We start from the raw sequence: 12,344 nt of genomic DNA on the forward strand, positions 1-12,344 counted from the left end.
GATGCCACACAGGCTCTTACCTCTCCCAGTCGTCTATACGGATGACCCTATTTGCTCCATTCATATCTATTACAGTTTGAAATCTGATTAACAGCTGAGTGAGTGCTCTGCACTCCTATTTGTCTAAGTAAACATATGGAGCCGTGATCCTCCTCAAAATATACAGAAAGAGCCTTGAGGGCACTAGTGAGGGAACCATATTCAATTACCCTGCCTATTAAAACTTGTCAGGGGTGTGTTTGTGTGTGTGTGTGTGTGTGTTAGCTGAAACAGGACAGCCTTATGCAAATATAATTACACAGATTAAACCACAGAGGGTCCTCAGGGTAGGGGTCTGGGTGGAAAGACTGGCAGCCGTTGTGTGCGAGAGCTGGTGTGTGTGCCAGGAGGTAGGGTTGGTTATAGAGCTGGTTCTCCAGTGTGTGTGTGTGTGTGTGGAGATGCATGTATGTAGGTTGATGAGCACATGTGTGGGTGTTGACATTCTGGGAACACTATTCTTTACACCCTCTCCTCCATCCCCCCCCATTCGCACCACCATCACCCCATCCCCCCAAAGCCTACTTGCCTATCTGTCTGTCTTCGGGGAGTCGAGGGAGCTCAAAGGAGCTCGGGAGTGTTTGGAGGAGAGATGGAGGAAGGGATGAGGACATGAACAGGAATGGAAGCTGGGATAAAGAAGAGTGTATTGATGAAAGGGAGAATGAATGAGTGGTGCCCAGGAGCAAATTAGCTGCCAATTTACACATATAGATAAAATAATATAATAGGAATAGAAAAATGAATGACATGGTGACAAGAAATCATTAGCTCTAGCTGTAAATGGCAATTATTTTGGGAAATAGATTAGATACTGATTTAGTTAGTTTATTCCATCAATCTATCACTATCTTTGCATTCTATCAGTTACTGCAGAGTGTTTAATTGTTCAATTGTTCAATTGTTTTTATATTTTAGGCCCACCCGTATATGAACAAATCATTTTTGTTTGTTTGCTTTTATGATACCAAGATATTCTTATTGTTATATTTCATATATGGCTGCTTGTGAATTGAAGCAGTGCAACATTTTGGATCTAGTCCTTTTCAACTCAATACTCTTAAGGAGAATTTAGACAGTCAAGTGCTGTCCAGTACATGGTGAAAGTTTCCTGTGTAAAAGCACCGATGACTTTGTTCCAGAGTGACTACTTTTCAGATCTTTCCCCTACGATAGTTTATGTGATGGAGATGATGATCAAAAGAGAGAATGAGTGGCTAAAGTGATGTAATATTTTCTGACATTTACTGGTGATTTTTGAGCACGTTTCCCCCCCAGCTTTCTCCCTAACCGATCGGCATCCACTTGTTTTTGCCCAAGGGGGAACACCAGCAACCAAGTCTGTCAGATTCAATTTACCCCTGAGAATCTACCTGTTCACCCACTCAGAAGAAAAAACAAAAGAAAATGAAATTTTTGTGACGTTGTCTTTTCATTGTCACTCTCACAGGAGATAAACTGTCACACAATGCAGAAGAGGCAATTGTATCGCAAACATCAGTGGCTCCGGGAAGTTTCAGTCAAGCAAATTCCCCAACTTTGTCAGCCATGTGTGACGTTCCATGTACGCTGTACCTGCCTGTATCTTATCAACTGCTGTTATAATATATATATATATATATATATATACCCCGCTTATAATATATATAAAATACAAAATATATGATAAGCTGAATTTTGGACCACACAGCAAATGCTTCTCACTCTAATGTACATCCAGTCGTAGGAGAGATGTTAACCAGGGTTCTTTATCCCTCTCCTCATAAGGGATGAACTCTTTTTACTTAAAAGAGACTCACAGTTCCATAATTTATCCTCTAATCTCATACAGTATTAAAGAACATATGATTTATTTGCTCTCTACCCACTTTACCACTTTTTAAAAAAATTCTCACACAAACTCTAGGTCCTCTCCACTCCTCTCCACGCCTCTCATCTCCGCTCTTGCTAATCAGTAAGCAGATGCTTGGGAGGGAAAAACGCCACTCTCTTCCTCCTCCCTCCTGTCCTCCTGTCACTCCTTCTCTCCCCTTTTAATTCCCTCTGATTTTCTTGCCTCTATCCCCAGTTGTGAAACCTTAAAATGAAGGCACTGCTGTTGTGTGAGCAGACGCCCAGCTGGCTTCATCCGTCCCTCCACAAACCTGTTCTCCCTCCTGATGAAATTATTAATCCATATTCATGTGCTGATTATTGAAGCATGCCTTTTATTAATTGACATGATGTGTTCTCAGACCAACATTTCATTAGTCCTCCATCCAAGCATTTCCCATCTTTATCTGCCTGCTTGCCAAGAACCAATTTACCCCCTTCTCTTTATGTCTACCTCTTATTCCACCCCCACTCCATGTTCCCTGCTTTCTTCAATCTCAACCCTTCCTTCTCTTAACCTCCTTCATTTCACCCTCCTGTTTTCTGTTTGCTTAAGGAGTGGCCTGGTGTCGACAAAAGAAAAGGGCGAATGATGGAGATAAAAGCACGTCTTGTGATAAAAGGACATGATGATTATAACATCCCAAAAAAACCCTGTGATTGAGTTAATCTAAACATGATAAAGGCTATTGGAGCCTAAAATGTATGTGGATGTTTGCTTTCTGAAGAAAGACTCACATTCTTTTTCATTCATTTTCTCTATAAAGAAGTGCAAGGATTTAAGTATAAAACCATTGGACATATGATGGTAAGGTGAGCATGGACAAAGTGGGATGAATGAGTTTTTCATTGTTAATAAGATTTGGAGATGCTGGGGATTGAACCCAGGACCTCATACATGCGAAGCATGCGCTCTACCACTGAGCTACATCCCCTCTGATAAACTGCTCTTTTCATTTTGAAAGAAAGAACAACATGGGGAATATCCCTTGTATGGATATTCTTCATCTTGATTTTAAAGACACTATGTCGGGGTTTTCTTCTTTTTAAGCTGCTGAAATCAATTATTTTGGGTCTTTCAGGTTTAGTAGATGTGGATGAGAATGCAAATGCTTTAAACATTTATGGGGTTTAAGTCTTTACAAAAAACAGCCTTGAACATCTACTACATCTATCTGTCTCTGCATTCACTGTACACTTAACTCGTGCCTTGATTTATTTGTGCAGTTATGCAATCAGTCAATCGAATTCAAATCTCATTGACTTTGACTGTGGCATGATTGTAGGTTTACTCAGAATGTGAGGAGCAACTCTAAGGAGAGAAGAGAGAGGTCAGAGGATCATTGTCAGACTGGTTGCAGCTGACAGAAAGGCCATGATAAATATGTTAACCAACTATCTGTGGTGAGCAGATTGAATATGTCTAACCTTGAGGTGGATGGTCCTACAATAGCAGAAGACAGTCCAGGCTGCTCCTGATGGTGTGGAGAATCATTTCTTTGCAAATGTATTCTCCTTAAATATTATTCAGTCTGAGTATTGTTGCTGAACAGTTTACCATCTTCTAATGGCAACTTCCAGCTCGATAATGCTCTATGTCACAAAGCAAAAGTCTCCTTTTTTCATGAACATGAAAATGTGCATAGAGAATTGTATTGTCCATCCCAGTCACCAGATCTGAATTTAACTTTGTGATGTGGTCGATTGACAGTTTACAGCTGCAATATGCAGCTGACAAACCTGCAGGATGTCAATCACATCAACATGGAGCAGAATCTCAAAGGGAACAGAAATCAATGTCATAAGTGTTGCTGTGGCATCAGTCTCAACAGTAAATGAGTAATGGAGATGCTGGGGATTGAACCCAGGACCTCATACATGCGAAGCATGCACTCTACCACTGAGCTACATCCCCTGTACTTGCATGTTAATGCTTAATCACTAAATGCTAAGGAGCAGAAATGATGATTAGTTTTTGGCACCAGTCCAAAGTTAATTAGTAGTGGAGCCCCTTATAGAATACATCCATCTTGGAGGTGGTGCAAGGCTGCAACTCTGCTTTTACCTGAGGTACTCTTGAAAAGTGAATGTAAGTCTCAGCCTATCAGATCTATGGATACATCAGTTTGCAAGATTTGTACATGTGTAGACAAATCTGCTCTTCAGACTCTTTTGTTGGCCCCATAAGGATCAACCTACCACCTGATTCCTGCTTTGTGCAATACAAATGGAGATGCTGGGGATTGAACCCAGGACCTCATACATGCAAAGCATGCGCTCTACCACTGAGCTACATCCCCTCTGTCTATAGTCGCCAAGATCATTAAAGTACGACAGCCTCACATTGCTGATCTTGCTCGTTGTGAGTTTTCAGTTTTGTTGTGTTCACAGACACACACCCTGCTGTAAGGCTCTGATTTTCTACATGTAAGACCTGTGTGCATTCTGTCTCAAGTGCACATTGTCACTAAATTATATTAAAAATATATATTTTTTCAAAAAATAACCGTTGATATATATAATATTTACAGTATTGGACACCACTCACACAGCTGCAGACAGCCACACATTAACACAGTGAATTATTTCATCAGTGATTCATAGTGAAGTATAATTTGTAAACCACTGAATCAGCTGAATGAAATGATCTGCATCCTGCATAGAACCATTATCTCTTATCTTTTCAACACTGGCTGCTGTAGTAATTATTCCAGTGTGATCTAACATAGTCTGTCTATTAAAGAATCTCATGCTTGAACGCTTCAGTGCTTATTCTGTGAAGTCATTGTGAGGTGGAGAGATTCACCTGTCTGTGCACAGGGGAGGAGTATAGAAGGGGAGGTTATATAAGAGCTGGGTGTGTTCAGCCCCAACTCCTTTTGTTTGAGACCATGTGGCCACCAGTCAGTGTTTTGAGAGAACTTATTTTAGTAGTTTTTCCTGTAAATGAGTTGCAAGGCTTAAATTTTCTTTTTGTCTCCCGTCTTTTTTAAGCAGAAACATTGTTTGTTCAAGTGTGAACATCAACACAAACCATGTCAACCATTTCAAACATTTTTAATTGGCAATAAAAGAACAGCTGACGTGTAGCTTTTGAGTTATTCGTGGGTGTAAATGAAGTGGAGAATGTAAACACTAGTCACTGGGAGAAAATCGATGTTTAACAGTCCTGGAGCTGGACTTCACTTTGACAGCTGACTCGTGTCCTGCCAAAGCTTTCTTCCCCCTCAAACAATAACTGCTTTGACACGAAAAGACCTTGAACACTTTCGGCAAAGCATCTACTGCCTCTGAAATGGGAATGTTCCACATCTGCTCGGGCCCACATTGCAGCACAGTGATAAAGCCAACAGAGGCAACTGCAGCCAGAGTCAGAAGCTGTGGTGACATTTATTGTGAGGGGTTTTTAATCTCTGTGCTATCAGCTACCCACAGCAGTTTATCTCCAGCGCTGGGAACAAGCGTCAAAAATCAACACCAAAATCTGCCATCGTCATTGTCACTTCAATGTCATTTCTCCCTGAAATGTACATTTATATTTAGCCTACTGTAAAACATGCAACTGCTGCTAATGTTCAGAGCATCACGCCACTTCTTTTCAACTAAGACTCTTTTTCCTCATTGGATGAGAATCAAAACATGTTGTCAAGACCAGCTGTCTTATCCTTGTACAGTTCAGACTCTATCATTAAGAAACAATGACCCCAATCGCCTCACATGCTGCAAATCTATAAGTAAACATATTGTCACATATTATCATCCACTGACCCACACTAACATCTGTCACACACGAAAACACACAGAGACACACACACACACACAATCAAGTGACTGAATTATCTGTGGTTGGATGATGAGGTAAATGCTGTTTTCAAAAAGCTTTAGTAACAATAAAAAGCAGGTATGTGGAACCATGTGGATAAAAACATTGAAAGCTAGAGATCTGTTGATTAGCTGAAGCTGAGAGCAAAACAGCATGATCAGGTGACCTATATACTGTATGTATGCTGTACCGGGTCTTAGCTGTGCTCTATTCTAAAAAGACAAAGCATGTAATTAGCTTAAATCTATCCACCAATTCTAGGACTGATTTGCACGTCTTCCCTAACTTCCTCGGATAAACTACAGCAGCGGTCGGCAACGTGCCAAAACTTGCCAGCCATCGGTAATATCTGGCCCACCAGCTCATTTTGATCATTTGAATATTTTAATTTGACCATATTGGACTGACACAGAAATTCATGTGTCTCGTGGTTGCTGATCTCTGTCATGGCACCAACATTCTTAGAATCACTTCCACCTCAGCGAGTTCTCTTCAAAGCAAAAGCGCACTGTTCATTTTGCCGCTGTCGTGCTTTGTAACGAGGTGAATTGCAGAGCTTTTCTTTTGAAAAGTAGAGATCTCGCAAAGCAAATTCAGTTTAATTTGATGAAGAACACTTTATTGCAGATATACCAGCAAGGATAAACACATATTTTTCTCACTTCACTCTGCACCAGACTGTTTATAAAAAGACTGTTTGAGGAGGACTCACAAATGAAAAGGAATAATTGTGAAGTTGCTCAGCAGCATCAACACAGGACAAGCAAACAGCCCATTCCAAACAGGCAGGTTTAGAACACACACTGCACTAGTTTAATTCATTTGAAGTCAATTAAACAGCAATGAAATCAGACTGACTAAATTTGTCGGTGGCTGCACCTGTAGATTAGATGATTCACCATGGGAGCAGTAGATCTAAAATTAAATATAAACCGGTGTTAAAATTAGCCTCCTCTTCCGCTGCGCCCCCATATTCAGGATAATATTTTTTTGATTTATACGCTCTGGATCACAGTCATTTTTTAAAGACTAGTCATGTATTAATGTCACAGGGAGCCAAGGAGATTCACTTTGTACTGAGCACTTGTTTCTTCAATTGGATCTCAGCAGGGTGGAAGCGTACAATGTCGTACTCGCCCTGGGCTCTCTCCTGCTCCCTTAGCTTCTCCACACTGTTGGGGTGGGTTAAAAGGATTAAGGGGACATTTACATAGGGTTGGGTGGAGCGCTGAATACGCTGGCAGTGACTCCCATAGTGGTATGCAGTCGAATAACGCTCAGCGTGTAGCGTATTTAGGTGAGATTTGAAAATTGCATACCTTAACAGACACAAATACACCCAGAGGATGGATGGATGGATGGATGGATAAAGGAGATGTTGGGGGTGTGCATCTTGATGATGTATGTTCATCTACGAAACTGAGTCTGGATCATAAGGGAGTTGATGATGGCATAATCTACTTAATCTGATTGAGTGCAGGGTTGTCTTCACAGGCTCAATAATTGATAGCACCATCTGCTGTGGAATCAGTTTACCAGGATGTCGCGCATAACGAATTAGGTTAGAGCAACACTTGGTAATAACAGTTTACCTTTCTTTGCCATAAGGATGCTGATCCTGGAAAATTTGATTTAACACTCGGCTTTCGCCACAGTCACAACAGGATGAGTGTTCGTTCTTTGGGTTTGTGAGTGTATCTGCTGTCGATCCGTCCTCCAGAACCTCTGGTTCATCTCCAAATGTTCTCTTGAGTGTAAATGACTATGATACAATTGTTTTCATAGATTTGAACTTAAGTAGTTTAAGTCCAATTGGTCACTTTAGCCAACTCTGATTGGTCTCTGCACTGCTGCCAGGCTGTTTATGAGAGTCTTGGTCATGAGACGCCTTTGACACCATCTTTTGAAGCATATTTCAAATAAAAAAACATTTAAAAGCTTCACATTTTGTTGCATTCTGCAGCAGCTACTTCAAGTTGCAGAAGTAACTCATCGCTGAGGTACAGGTACAACTGGTCTGGAATTACTGCATTAGATGATTAGGTTTAGCAGTACTCAATTGAAGTGATCAGCCCTTGACAAATAGCAACGAGTAAGCATGTCTTACAAAGTACTTTGTGATCCTGAGAAGGATGAAGCTAGCGATTATATTAAAGAACGGCTACGCCACAGACGTGCAGGCTAATTATAGCTGAAATGATCCCTTTAATTAGACCAGGCTTTTTAATAGGATATGGTGTGTGTGTGTATGTGTGAGTCTGTGTGCATTCATGTATGTGTTTGCTTATGTCTTTTTATGGGTGCCAAGTGGTCGGCACCCGTAGGTAATGCATTGACCTCGTGGTGGTACCACTAGGCGCAATGCATTGCAGGGCGCGAAGCATTGCGGGTGTGGGCAGAACTTTAACATTGATTTTTTCTTTGTCTTTCACAGGGGGACTTTTGAACTCTTTAAATAACAACAAATAAACAACTTTCTATGATTTGAACAACAATGTGATTGGATCAGCGGGTTGAGATGCTGACTCAGTGATCCACTGGTAGTGAATTCAAAACCCACTGAAGCCAAAAATTTATATTTTTTCTGACATGTCCAATTGCACTCAACTTCAATATTGACTCATTGTTATAGCGCCACCTACTGGTCAGTGTGAAAATGAAGTGTGAGCAATCAACCCCCAAATTCTGTCACATGATCAGAGTCAAGGCCTGATCAAGTCAAGGCTATCACTATCACTGCATACACACTAATAGTGATGATAGTGACTGGTACATTTTCTCTCTCTCTCAAATTGGCACAGTCTCTCTCTCTCTTAAAGCAGCCAGTTTGTGTCTCTCTCTCTTCCCAACCTTGATCATGTCACATGCAGTTTGCAAAAAAGAGTCTCTTGCGCCGGCAGCAAGCAAGGCACCCATTCGAAATTTCTCGGCAGGAGGAATTTTCTAGTTTTATTTATTCTGGTGTGTGTGACATGTAAATAATTGATTGTTTAGCATCCTTTGAACATATTTAATTCACAGAACAGGGGTGGATGGTACACACTGTTTTCTCCCATGGCTGCATGAAAAACAAATGCCTGTGGTATCATGTGTTAATGTTTGTGTGATTATCAGACCTCAACACTGAAAACAGGCACAACGTGTTGTGTGCGATGATGCGAGGTGACTTTGTTTCCCCTGCCAAGCATTGTGTTGTAACACCTCGGCGTAGGCGCAGCTGCAGCACAACATCTATATATGTTCCTTGGAAGTCATGTTGTGTTCATGTCACAATGGAAACGATGGATTGATGCTCTAATTTGGGAATGCTGGGAGAATATTTAAGCCATGAATTTAAAGACGATAGAGGGCTGATATGAGGTATTATTTTTGGTTGCCCTAATTATGATACATCCAATATGACATGCATGTGACATATAGCAACTGCAATCCAGCCTGAAGGTATTCTAGCAATCGCTGTGTTTTAGAGATTAGCCTTGAAAATAAATACAGAAATGATTTCCGATTCTTACGTCTTGTTTTTCTTCCCCTCTTGTCTCCTGTGCTCTGCTCGCTCAAGGTTTTGCAGAGACAAATGTGAGGAGCGAGACTGAAGGAGATGGACACAGAAAATGAGCAAAAATAAAATGACATTAAACAAAATTCTTGCATTTTGTAATAATGAAACCACGGCCTTGAAAAAATAAGTTACAGGCCGGGAGACGGTTGGGCCTGAAAAATGTAATTCATCCGAAAGTTTAGATGAAATTTATCCTTAGTTATTTTGAATTAATTCACCAGGATGTGGTGCAAGGGTGCTAATGTACTTTTACATAAACTATACATGTTGCCCTCATAACATATCATTCTGACAGAAATCATTCTGTTAGGACCCACTTTGATCCTTTGAGAATAATGGAGATGCTGGGGATTGAACCTAGGACCTCACACATGCGAAGCATGCGCTCTACCACTGAGCTACATCCCCTCTGATTAAGTCTTAGTGCAGTAGCAATTAGCACTTTATAAAGAAAACACTTAAACAATGTCAGGGTCACTTTCTAAGCAATTGAAATAAATTATTAGGGGTCTTTCAATCATGTGACAGCAGTACAATGCAAAGAATCATGCATCTTATTGTGATAAACAGAAAACAGCCAGTGAACAGCAGCTTTATGGACTGAGACACTGTGTTGATGAGAGAGGAGATTTCGAGTGACTTGCTGACACATCGAATCTTCCCCAACTACAATCAGAGCACAGGAGGGGATGAAGGTGGTATAAATGTTGGAGACAAGACATAACACCCGTTGTCTGTAGAGTATGAACTGTCAATGTCTGCAAGTTATGTTTTAGCTACTAGTGTTGAATAAGGGAAAGAATCAAGGCTATTTGATCAGATTGTGGCACCAGTTAATATCCGCAATGTTTGGCCCACATTTCTACATTGTTTTTCTGTTAATGCATATGAGCGGGTGTTGAGTAACAGATATGAAATTACCGTATATGATATGTACGTGGCACCAGTCCATTGCAAATAAGTAGTAGAGATCCATAAAGTTCATTATTCTAGGGGCATCATAGAATAATCGTGGAGATGTTGGGGATTGAACCCAGGACCTCATACATGCGAAGCATGCGCTCTACCACTGAGCTACATCCCCTCGGTTTTGTTTTTGTTCAGATTTTTGTCATGAACCATTTTCTGAAATAAGTTATGGACTTTGAGCTTATCATTTCCTGTTTTAGTTAGAAATTTCTGACCCAGTGTGTCTCTACTTTACTTCCTGTCTTTGTCCTGTTTCCTGCTCCTGTGATTGTTTGCAGACTAATAGATCTGTTCAGGTCAAAAACAGATCTATTAGTCTGTATGTAGTGATAGTGATAGCACCACCTACTGCCAAAAGGAGGTAAGCCTCGTTTTACAACTTTAATTCGATTAACATAAAATTTCACAGTGTGGTCTACAATTGATGGCGTGGACCGTAGTGCGTGATTAGTGGGAGTGGTCAATGCCGCGTGACGTACGCAGAAAGTGACGTGTTTATCCTTCCCGCGATGCACAAAACGCACGCAACACGGAGCCGTTTCGCCCTCCCCCGCGGTCGCAGGTTTTGATGCAGAGCTCGGAATTTTTTTTCACTTTCTTTAACATTGAGAGATATGGCAGAGTTATGTGTGAATATTTATCAATGGTATCGGTGAGTTTATCAATTTGGTGCAGATCCAAAGGAAAATCGGGATGTGGTGTATTTAAATGTGGTTTCATAAGGGAACTGTTGGGCCTCAGCTTTCTACTGAGTTCCATTTTAGTTTTGTTAATTCAATTCACCATCATCTATACCTGCCTTGCCGTTTGGTCTGCCTCTTGGGTCTGACAAAAGCAAAACCGTGACTATCTGTGACCGTTCCAAACTGACAATAGGGAAGAATTTATGCGGTTCTATAGCTGCAAGGGTCCTTCACAAATTCTCCTTCTGAATGAAGTTTCATCTTTCTGCTATGTTTTTTTATTCTAACCTTTAGGTTGACAGCTTTATTGATAAATTTAGACAGACAGTCAGAGGGAGCAGAAAATGTGGGCAGATGCATCATGGGAGGTGGAAGGCATGATGGAAAATATAGTGACATGGGGGCAGAGAGAGACAGAGACACAAAAGATGGAGGGTATACTACATCTTGGGTGTAATTAGGGAAATGAAAGCTGTTAACTAAATTAGTGTTTTTATGTGTGGACCCACTGCTCTTTAGGGCCCAATCTCCCATCCATTTGTGACCCCCTCCTCTCTGACTGACACACACACACACACACACACACACACACACACACACACACACACACACACACACACACACACTGGAACTGAATTAAAAAGCATGACAGCATTAATTACCTCCCCAGCAAATAGATCAGTCACAGATTTGCTTAATTTAATACAAAAATAATATTTTCTTATTTCTGGATAAAGTCCTCTTGTGTCTGCTCTGATGTCCAAGAACAAGGTCAATGTCACATGCCTGTGTGTGTGTGTGTGTGTGTGTGTGTGTGTGTGTGTGTGTGTGTGTGTGTGTGTGTGTGTGTGTGTCTTAGAGCTGATCAAGGAGCAACCCACTCACTGATTCCCAGCCATATAATTACATTTGCTGGAGTAGATGGCTTGTCAGTCTCTCTCCAGCTCTTTCCTCTGTCTGGTTTTCTTTTCTGTCGTCGTCCTCGACCTATTAAAATCCCCCTCAGCTTCAATGTTCTCCAACTATTGGACTCACTTACAAAACCTTTTGGCCTAACCCAGACTTTGGTTTTGTCTGCCACACAAACATTTGTACAAACATACTGTACATGCAAGCGTGCGCACATATACTGTACACTCACAGACTTGTGACGATGCATAAACAGGCACGCACACTGAAACCAAACATTAACCGAAGGAGTGCAGGGTCACGGATTGCAGCCTCCTTACATCAGGGTCTGAATATTAATGTGTGGTGACAGATAAGCAGCCATGGCAATCCCTTTCAGGCCATGCTCCTCGCTGGTTGGTGCTCGTGGTTAATCTATGCCAGTCTGAACAGCCAATTTATGTAAATGTTGTGCTTCAATTTCATCCAGTTTGTGTGTGTGTGTGTGTGT

At 41.1% G+C, this 12,344-nt stretch overlaps 5 non-coding genes across 5 annotated transcripts; all 5 read right to left on the bottom strand.

Annotated features, from left to right (window-relative positions):
* Positions 1-2,774: 2,774 nt before the first annotated feature.
* trnaa-cgc lies at positions 2,775-2,846 on the bottom strand. Its single transcript has one exon. It is a non-coding gene; the product is annotated as a tRNA-Ala (tRNA).
* Positions 2,847-3,754: 908 nt separating this feature from the next.
* trnaa-cgc lies at positions 3,755-3,826 on the bottom strand. Its single transcript has one exon. It is a non-coding gene; the product is annotated as a tRNA-Ala (tRNA).
* A 313-nt stretch (positions 3,827-4,139) lies between these two features.
* On the bottom strand, positions 4,140-4,211 carry trnaa-ugc. Its single transcript has one exon. It is a non-coding gene; the product is annotated as a tRNA-Ala (tRNA).
* A 5,418-nt stretch (positions 4,212-9,629) lies between these two features.
* Positions 9,630-9,701, bottom strand: trnaa-cgc. The gene has a single exon. It is a non-coding gene; the product is annotated as a tRNA-Ala (tRNA).
* Positions 9,702-10,305: 604 nt separating this feature from the next.
* Positions 10,306-10,377, bottom strand: trnaa-cgc. Its single transcript has one exon. It is a non-coding gene; the product is annotated as a tRNA-Ala (tRNA).
* Between the last annotated feature and the right edge of the window lie 1,967 nt (positions 10,378-12,344).

This window comes from Hippoglossus stenolepis, chromosome 23 (genome assembly GCF_022539355.2).
Source record: "Hippoglossus stenolepis isolate QCI-W04-F060 chromosome 23, HSTE1.2, whole genome shotgun sequence".
In the NCBI taxonomy this organism is placed as follows: Eukaryota; Metazoa; Chordata; class Actinopteri; order Pleuronectiformes; family Pleuronectidae; genus Hippoglossus; species Hippoglossus stenolepis.